Source organism: Pistacia vera, unplaced genomic scaffold (assembly GCF_008641045.1).
Source record: "Pistacia vera cultivar Batoury unplaced genomic scaffold, PisVer_v2 Contig292, whole genome shotgun sequence".
Lineage (NCBI taxonomy): Eukaryota > Viridiplantae > Streptophyta > Magnoliopsida > Sapindales > Anacardiaceae > Pistacia > Pistacia vera.
The window spans coordinates 25,251-35,197 of record NW_022196104.1 but is presented as its reverse complement, the minus strand read 5'-3'; the positions used below and the strand labels follow the sequence as shown (position 1 = coordinate 35,197).

At 37.5% G+C, this 9,947-nt stretch overlaps 1 pseudogene; it reads left to right on the top strand.

The window, feature by feature from the left end:
* The first annotated feature begins 1,161 nt into the window (after window positions 1-1,161).
* Window positions 1,162-9,947, top strand: LOC116134906 (annotated as a pseudogene).

Below are 9,947 nucleotides of genomic sequence, written 5' to 3'. Positions count from 1 at the left end.
TATACCTAAAGATCTAAATAATATGAATATTGATTATTTAAAAATGAAAGCAAGTTAGAATAGTATACCTGAAGATGTTCTATTTAACATGATTTTTCGCTTCATTATGTTCTGAAAATGTTCAATGATATCTTCATTTTGAATTGTAGCAAAAACTTCATTTTCAATGTAAATTACTAAGCAATTGTTCATCTACTCATCTCCCCTTCGATTACGCAAAGTATTCTTAATAAGATTCATTACTGAGAACACCTTTTCAACAGTAGCCACAGGCAAAACCAGTGCTAATTTAATAACACCCTTTCAACTATCATTTTCTTGCATATTTTCCTACAGTTTTTAATATAATTTTAACATTAATCTTAAATATTCTTGTTAAATCACAGATTTAACCATCTAAAGAGTTTATTTAAACTTAAAACTTCAATATTTTAGTAAGTTAACCTTTGGGAGACGTGAGTGAGAGAAGTTGAGAGTGAGATTTTTTTGAATTTCTGGTTGCAGACTTGCAGGTTGAATCTCAGCCGTCACATGTAAAACTTTTACAGTAAAAGAGAAGTTGAAAAAGTGGAATATGAAAAAAAAGACAAAACCTACTTTTTCATTTTTTTTACTTTTACTTTTTTTTAATCTTTGAAAAAACTTAACAAATTTTTTCTAAAAGTTGAGTGGGCAAGTCTTTTAGTATTAAAGCAGGGATCAAGACTGTATAGTCCTAAATTTGAGTGTGGGTCACATTTTTTAATATTTAAAATAAAAATTAAGGGTGGGCTAAAGTTAAATAAAATAAAGTAACATATTTAATTTTTCTTTTTTTTTTTTTAAATTGGCCCATCCATTAACTATTATTTATAAATAAGAAAATAATACGTTATCGAAGGACGTGTATTAAATAACATGAAGAAATCCTGACCGTTTATTAATATTAATTCAAATTAATAGACGGTTAAGATTGTGCCATGTTATTCGATGTATGAATTCGATGCGCATCCTTCGATAACTGTAACATTACTTTTATAAATAATATTATATAAATTCTCCGTGCAAAAAAAATGACATACGAAATTTTTTAAATAGGAAAAAATGACATGAATTAATGGATGATATCATGATACCACACATCAATTTGGATTCCTAAATTTATATGTAAACACTGTATACATGGGTGCTACTTATTATTTATACGATCATGCCCTGGTGCTCTCTGCTCAAGCAAATAAAACTAGAATGGAGATGATCAACGAACCTGTAAGCCCTTCTGTTTAATACTTGAATAGTTCAGCTCTTTCACTTTAAGTTTACGCTTTTCTAGAATTTGAAGTACCCATTGATGATTTACCTCTTATGTCGTTGATCGAGGATCTCTTTCTCTCCATCAACCCACGTTTCTCCTCTATCATGGTACTTTCTTCTTCTCTCTTTTCTCAATATATACTTTTCCAGTTACATTCAACTCAACTCCAACTCTATATAATTTTTCCAGTTACATTCAATTCAAGCACTGCACTGCCCTTGATATATCATATGCTTTTATAAAGCAAAAATAAATAAATAAATTTCTAACTACTGTATTTTATTATCTCCAAGTACCTATCTGTAAAAATTTTATTTAATTCTTATGATACTCTATAAGCTAACTATAAATGGAGATTACTGTGAACAGTTTGTAGACGAAAGTGGAGAGAAACAGTGGAAGCGGGTTGAAGTGAAGCTCAAAGATCACGTAGTCGTGCCCATCTTCCCCTTGGGACTTTCACCAGAATCTTATGACAAATACTTTGATGACTATATAGCCAAAATAGTAGCGGACCAAATTCCAAATAACCAACCTTTATGGGAAATCCATATATTCAAATACCCTACCAGCAATGCAGCCGGTGTTTTAATATTCAAGCTTCAACATTCACTTGGTGATGGCATCTCTTTGATGGGAGCCCTTCTTTCATGTTTACAAAGGGCTGATAATCCTTCGCTACCCTTGACATTTCCTTCTGTTCAGTCACCCTCCAAGAGTAACCACATTTTGAAGAGTGTGCCTAAGATTTTATCTGTGGTTTCCAACACTGTTTCGGATTTTCTTTGGAGCATAACAAAGAGTACTCTGGTAGAAGATGATCAAACTCCAATTCGATCTGGGGATCCTGGAACTGAGTTTCGGCCAATCACAATAGCTACTATAAATTTCTCTATTGACGAGATCAAACAAATTAAGGCCAATGTTGAAGCGGTACGTACAGTTGATTTATATTTTTGCTCTTTACTTTTTAAACTAAGAAATCGTTCTCATAATAATTAAACAATAATACTATACTTACAAAGAAATCTTATAAAAATTTTCATACAAAGTGAGATGGCAAAAAATGAATGGAAGGGTGAAACAAAAAGTCAAACTCATTAAATTCACTCTTCTATTCATTTTTTGTCATATCACTTTGTATGAAAATTTTTGTAAGATTTCTTTGTAAGTGTAAGTATTACTCATAATTAAAACATGTATATTAATCATAGAATATCAATAATGATTAAACATTACATTCAAGATGTTTTAAAAATCACCCTTCCAGAGAATTCTACAGCACCAAATTCTTCTCTTATGTACTGTTATCTTCTTAAAACGCAAATAATTTATATTCAAATATCTATTCTTCAAAGGTATGTCCATGATGTAGAAGAGAGAAAATTGGGGAAACTGCTGTGTATTATTTCGGGTTAAAAAAATACAATTTGTACATTGTCTTTTATATTTACAAACTAACTCAGTAAACTACTAACTGTAGTTAACTAACTCTAGTTAATAACTAACCAAACTTGTAACTAACTCTCTTAACAATAACAGTAACAAACTAACAAACTAATTAAAACTGTTACATTTAAACAAACTAATAAAACTGAATTAAACTGAACTGTACATGTTAACCACCCCCCACCACCCCCTCCACCCTCAAGTTGGATGGTGGTAGATGTTAAGCACACCTAACTTGCTTAACAATCTGGAATGCAGTGGACTAACAAGAGCTTTAGTGAGCAAGTCTGCAGGCTGTTCAGATGATGACATATAAGCAGTGGTAATGACTCCCAGTTTAAGTTGTTCTCTCACAATGTGACAATCAATGTCGATGTGTTTAGTCCTCTCATGGAAGATGGGATTTGATGTAATGTGATTAGCAGCCTAGTTGTCACAATGAAGAGGTATAGGAAGCAAATGTAAACCCAAGTTCCTGAAAAAGTTGAATCAGCCAAAGTAAGGAAATACCTAGCATTTCCATGTGTTGGAATCCTATATGGACCCCAAACATCTACATGTAACAATTCAAAAATGCAATTAGAAATTGAAGTACTATGACGGAAGGGAACCCTAGTTTGCTTAGCTAATGGACAAGCAGTGCAGTTACGAGGATTAGAAACATCAAAATCTTTATGCATATGATGTAATATTGTATAAGGAACATGCCCTAACCTTTGGTGCCACAATTAAGCACTATTAGAAACATTTGCAGCAAGAAAAATATTTGGAAATTCAGAGAATAAATTGGAAGCATGGATGACTTATAATGAAGAGATGGGCTCGACCCAATATAGTAAGTTGAGAGTAAGGAGTATATTGGGTTTTAATTGTTGAGTTGGGCTGGTTGTCATTATTAAGGCCTAGTGAACGGTTGGGCTATTGGATTAAATTGAAGTAGTTGAGTAAAATGTGTAAATGGGTTTTAATTGAATTAGTGAGTGTAGTTGATTAAGCAAGCCGGTCTATTGCAAATAAGGCCCAAAAATATGTTGATTGGGTTTTTGGGTCTTATTCTCTAGTGGGTCGAGTATGGTTATCCAATGATGAGTATGCCATCCCGAGGATAGACTATGGATGGTACCACCCGGAGGATAAATCGTGGGTGGGATATTGATACATGATGCCCTGAGGATGGATTGTGGTTTTTTTTTTTTTTTTGTTTTCTTTTTTTTTTTTCCTTTTGATAGACTATGGGTCGAGTATGATTATCTTGTGATGAATTAGCCATCCCAAAGATAGACTATGGATGGTCCTACCTCGAGGATAGAGTGTGGGTGACCTAGTTGGTTGTCTATACTAGAGACCTTGAGTACTAGTGTAGGGGTAGTAGTGGTGGTTGTAAAAACGATATGAGGAGAATTTGTTAACTACCCAGCGAGTATAGGCTGGGGTACTGGAATTTGTGTATACCTGGTGGGTATAGGCTAGGGTGGAGCTTGTGAATACTTGGTGAGTATTGTTGTGAGTAAGTGAGGATTTCCATGTCGAGAAATGCCTTCTCTGCTTCGATGATTGATGTATTGTTTATATGAGTTATCACATGATGATCCAAGGTATTTGGAAGGTGTGTACAAGGATGCAAAATTCCTTGTTGGGTATGAGTGGATGCGAATTAAGGATTTATCGTGTCCGGAATTCATACAAGGAAAGTGTGATCTCGCTAAGGGAATGGTTACGTGTTACATGAAATGCAAGTGTTTCTCATGTAAGTTTAAGGTTGAAATTATTTTCAATTATAAATTGTATTATCCACTCACTGGGCTTTATAACTCACTGTTTTATGTTTTTCCCCAGGATTACATACAGGGTACGTGAGGCGCATCCTACAAGCTTTCGGTTGGCCACAGACGAATGTTCATCGACATGATGTTTGTACATATTAAAGCACTCTGATACAATGTATTTGTAAATTGATTTCGAGTATTATGTTTTTAAGAATTGCATGTAATACTTTATCTTTTAGTTTTGTTAATTGATTTTAAAAAATTCACCCTCCTCTTAGGATCCTGAGTCTCTCGGAGCACCCAGATTTGACGTGATAGGGAATACCTAGGAGGGGGCGTGACATTATTCCTATTGAGCAGAACTCCAAACTCACCACCTAAGAGTATGACAAAGAAATATAATCCTCATAAGTGGATCCACCATTGGAAGATGCGTCACATTATCAAAGAGTTGTAGGTTGTCTTATCTATAGACTATCTCACTATGACACGATCAGACATTAGTTACGCAATCTACATCCTTAGTCAGTTCATGCATGGACCGAAACAATCTTACATGGATGCAGTAATGAAGGTAATCAAATATTTAAAGGGATGCCTTGGATTGTGACTTCTCCTATCTCGAAATGCAAACTTAGATGTCACGACTTATTGCGACTTAGATTGGGGCACATGTCTAATGACAAGGGGGTCACTTATTGGGTTTTGTATAAAACTTGGAGGAGCATTGATTTCGTGGAAAACAAAGAAACAGTCCACTATGTCTCCCTTATCAACAAAAGCTAAATATAGAGCTATGGCCAAAACCACCTATGAGATCACTTAGATTCTTGGATTATTGGGAGATCTAGAAGTACAAGTGAAAGACCCTGTCCATTTATATTTTGATAATAAGGCAGCAAATGATATTGTAGCATATGATATTGCAGCAAATTCACTGTTTCATGAAAGAACGAAACACGTAGAGATTGACTGTCACTTCGTAAGAGGAAAAATTTAGGAATGAATCATTAAAACCATGCACATTGGTACTGTAGAGCAACCAACTAACATTTTCACCAAACCACTGTGTAGTAGACAACATTCATATCTATTACGGAAGCTTGACGTTTATGACATTTACCAACCACAAGCTTGAGGGGGAGTCTTGAGATATCAATATATTTACTTTTAATGTATAATGATTCTTTCGTGCGCCGATAAAGCCTTTTCCAGTCATAGATCACAGATCTATGGTCGAAAACAGCCAGATCTGGCGTTTCTATGGTCGTTTCACAATCAAAGATGCAGTTGTGAAACAGCCATAGATCTGGCCGTAAAGCAGCCATGGATTTATGATCCATGGCCAGAAATGGCTTTGTTGGCACACAGTCGGCCATATACGACCAGTCATGTGCCATTTTGTCGACTGCCGGTGGTGGTGGCTAGTTGCTGGCAGTGGCTTGGAGTGGGTGGGGGTGCTTTTGCTACAAATTAAAGTTTTATATTACTGGAGTGTTTTAGCAAAATTTCAAATGTAGGGGGTTAAAATAATGGTTCAAAAATAATAATAAAAAATACTATTATATTAATATTTAAAAAGGAGGGCAATTTAGTAATCTATATAACATACCGACCAATTTATCCTCTCAACCAAACATATTATTCACCAATTTATTCGAATCAACCAAATACATTTTCTAAACATTTCCAGTAATATTCTAGGTTATCTATTTTTCCGTTAATATAATATATCCTCCTATAATTAAACATTATATGATCCAAACGCCTCATAAAGGTCTTATGTAGTACAATCTAAAGGAGGATAGTAGAGTTACCTTTTGTGACATTCTTTGTTTTTTGAACGGTAAAATGTGCATAGGATATGCATTGAGAGATAGTGTTTTGTGTAGCTCTTTTGTCTTGGTTAGATTTTTGTTTTTAATCCTACCTCAAGGGTTTGTTCTATGGTAGGTTGGTTGCTTTTATAAGTCTCTTTGTACATTATTTTTCTCTTTCTATTTAAATTTTAATTACCCAAAAAAAAAAAATGTGTATAGCAAGTCTTGTTCACCTGGCGAGCAGATTGAAATTGAAGTAAAGAGGAAATACACGCCATAAAAATAGAAGGGGTAACTGAAATTTATTTTTGAAGATTTATATTAATACCTTTTTATTTGACAAATTGCTGCTATATATATAGTTATACAAGTTTAGAGAGTGGCACCATACTCATGTCTTGGATTATCTAATTAATGTGTGTTTTTCAATATCGTGAAGTAGCGTACTCATGACTTTAATTGATTCACAAATTGAGTTCCTATCTATAATATATTGCTTTGATAAACTTAATTAATTAATTATTGCTTTTCATACTCATAATATAATCCACCTTTTCAAGGGATAAATTTGTGAGATTGCATGTTGACATGAAATTTGGTCGTTTAAGCATGCATGGAAAATAGATTCAACCAAACTAAATATTACTTGTGTGTTGTGTCTTAGATGATATACAACATTCAAGTGTGCATGCATGCTCCAGCTCTTTCGATTATTGGAATTTAACTCAGTATCCTGTCGTCTTCTTAAATCTTAACTACTCACGCTGATAGTGTAATTAAATTTCATTATTTCATGTAATGAGTTCCAAGCTTTGAAATTGAAGCATAATAATAATGATGTTAAGACAATAAATGATTATTGAGAATCCAAGCTGAAAATCATGAATTTAAGAGAAGAACGACAAAAAAATAAGATTTAATCAGATATTTGAAAACTATGAACAAAATTATAATATAAAGTTGTAGACGTAAAAATCTACCTGTACGGAAAGAGGGACTGATCCCGTGAGGTTGAGGCCACTAGCGATCTATTGCACCTGCACACGTAAAGAAACAAAGCGTGAAGAAGACAGAAAACACCAAGGTGGTGTTTGCCGTAGGCACTCCAACGCTCAAGTCAGCAAGGCTGAGTGAGACTAGTGTAGTGAGGGTTAGGGAGAAGAAAGGTTACCAGAAGTCTAGTCGAGGACTGTGACTATGGCTGTAATGCGAAGTTCTCAAGAGTGAGAACTTCAGGGTCTGAAGGTGTAATGTCTCTGTCCTTTGTGAGAGGGCTGACCTCTGCTTAAATAGTGACTGTATGGTCCCTGAATCCTGGTGGGACTGAGAGTCCTTGTAGCGGTGGTCTCCTCAAAGAGTGGAGCCTTTGGCTCCCTTATCTTAGTAGGAAAGGTAGTCCCAGTATGCCTAGGATACGGACCTTAGACGAATTGGGATAGCCATTGACTCCCTTAGTAGAGTTCAAGTAGTACTGTTGTTCGTAGGCGACTATGGACTCCGAGTTGATCGTAAGCCTAGAAGGCGTTCTAGGATCAGGAGGCCTGGGTCCAAATAGTAAGGAGCTGGAAAAACATACCGAACGGGCCTCATCTACAGAACTCTAATTTGGGCCCCATCAGAATTGGGCTTGAGCTTTCATCTTTGTTGGAGGTGTCTCCGTCTTTAGGCCGAGCACGTTTTTTGGTCCTAATAGTTTGCCCCCCACTCTCTACTTAGCTTAGAGAGTAGACATTGTCTGGAGACATATCTGATCAGCCTTTGAGATCGACCGGCTGAGTTTATGGATGTGATGCTTCTCTATTCCCTGGAACGAATGATGTAAGCTCTTGTTGTCGGCGGGGAGATTGGTTTGCCAGTGTACCATATGAGGTGAAACGTAGTTATGCACGTGTTTAGTGCGCCTGACCGAGTGAAGAGGTGAGTCGACCTTGCTGGACTCATCCAATGTATCGAGTTAAGGGAGCATTTGAAAGAGTGCACGAAATCACCTCACTTGGTATGCCCTCCCGGGCGAGAAGGTGTGTGAATCCTCCCATGATAGTGTTCATTCAGTGTGTAGGACGAATAGCTATGCGAGTTGTCCCCTAGAAGTGATCTGACTCAGTGTAACGGGCTGTGTGAGCGTGTGCGTGAGCAACCCTTGAAAACATGCCCTGTTGGTACTTCCCGCTGAGCGGAATACATTAGGCTAGACTTGGCGGTGCTGTAGGCTTGTTGGTTGAATCCGAATGGATGGGATTACGTGTGATTCAAATCGGGGAAACTTGCTCGCTCAGTCGGGATGACCGATGGGTGGAGCTCAATGTTTGTTGAGCAATGTTTGGTATGGGGCTGGAGAACTGAGGCTGGACAGTCAATAATCCCAATGGTAACTCTGCTCGATAGGGTGAACCGAACGAGTGGTTACCTTGCAACACGTGTATAGTTGAGGAATCTTTTGCATTTTGGTAGGAACATTAAAATCGTGCGATTCTCGATGACCAATCGTCGGCCGCCACATGTTGAGCCTGACATCTTTTCGCTGATAAAATATGTGGGGCGACCGATCTTTTCATCTTCTCCCTCCTTTCTTTTTCACTTCACATTTTTCTTTGGGTTTTGGGTTAACTTTGCAGCTTTGGAGGATTTCTGGATTTTGGCTACTTCTACGGTTAAAAATTCATTCCTTTATGCTCTTTTCTGTTTGGTTTCTTCTTTTCTTCATTTCTGCGGTGTTTTTATGGAGAGATTGAGCGAAGTTTGGGAGGATTTTATGCGTTTGGTGGATTTCTGGGAGGTTTGGAAAGTTTTTTAGGAGTTGTCATGTTTTGGTTTTCGAATAGGTTTGAATTTCGGGTCAACAGAGAAGGGAAAAAAATACTTTTGTCGATGATAGAAAAATCTGGTTTCATGGTGGCTTTTCTAGGTTTTTGGAAGATGGAGTTAATTTTTTTGAGTTTCCCATTCGACTCATCTCGGTCTGCTTGACCGAGTCGAGTGTAGCGTTCGGCTGGGGGTTTGAAGTTTGGTAGTATTTCTGGGTCGACCGGTCTTTCAGACCGGGTGGTCATTGGTTGACTCTAAGTTGATATTCGATCGTCTGGATCGAGTCAAAGGTCGAGTAGGAGTTGGGAGAGTTTTGGTGTTTAACCAGCCAGTCGGTGTCTCGGGGCGAGTGGGGCAACAAAGCAAAGTTAGTTTTTTGGGAGTGAGTCGATCGGTGGTGCGGGGCAAGTGGTGATCAAACGCTGTTAGGTTTTGGGAAGAGTAGGCTCTTAATTGGGGAGGTTGATCTCCCAGGGCGAGTGGGTAGATTCCCTAACGTCTAGGTCAGGGTCGGGCAACTCGAATGGAGCTGAATCAGAAGTTGGGGATGAGAACGAGAATACCTCGACCATAATGATGATGCCCAAAGGTTGGGCCGTTCTGATCGATATACCGACCGGGGTGAACGTGGCTGCCCCTGGAACGAGTGGTGCCACCCCGAGTGATGATGAGTCGGATATGCATGGGGCGAGTGGGGAAGACTCTGATAAAGTTGGTGATTCTGGGAGTTCACCTTCCACCGGTAGTGGCTTTGAGGACGAGCCGAGTAGGCCTTGTAGTGGGATACTGAGCTGGGATTATCCGCCTTACTAA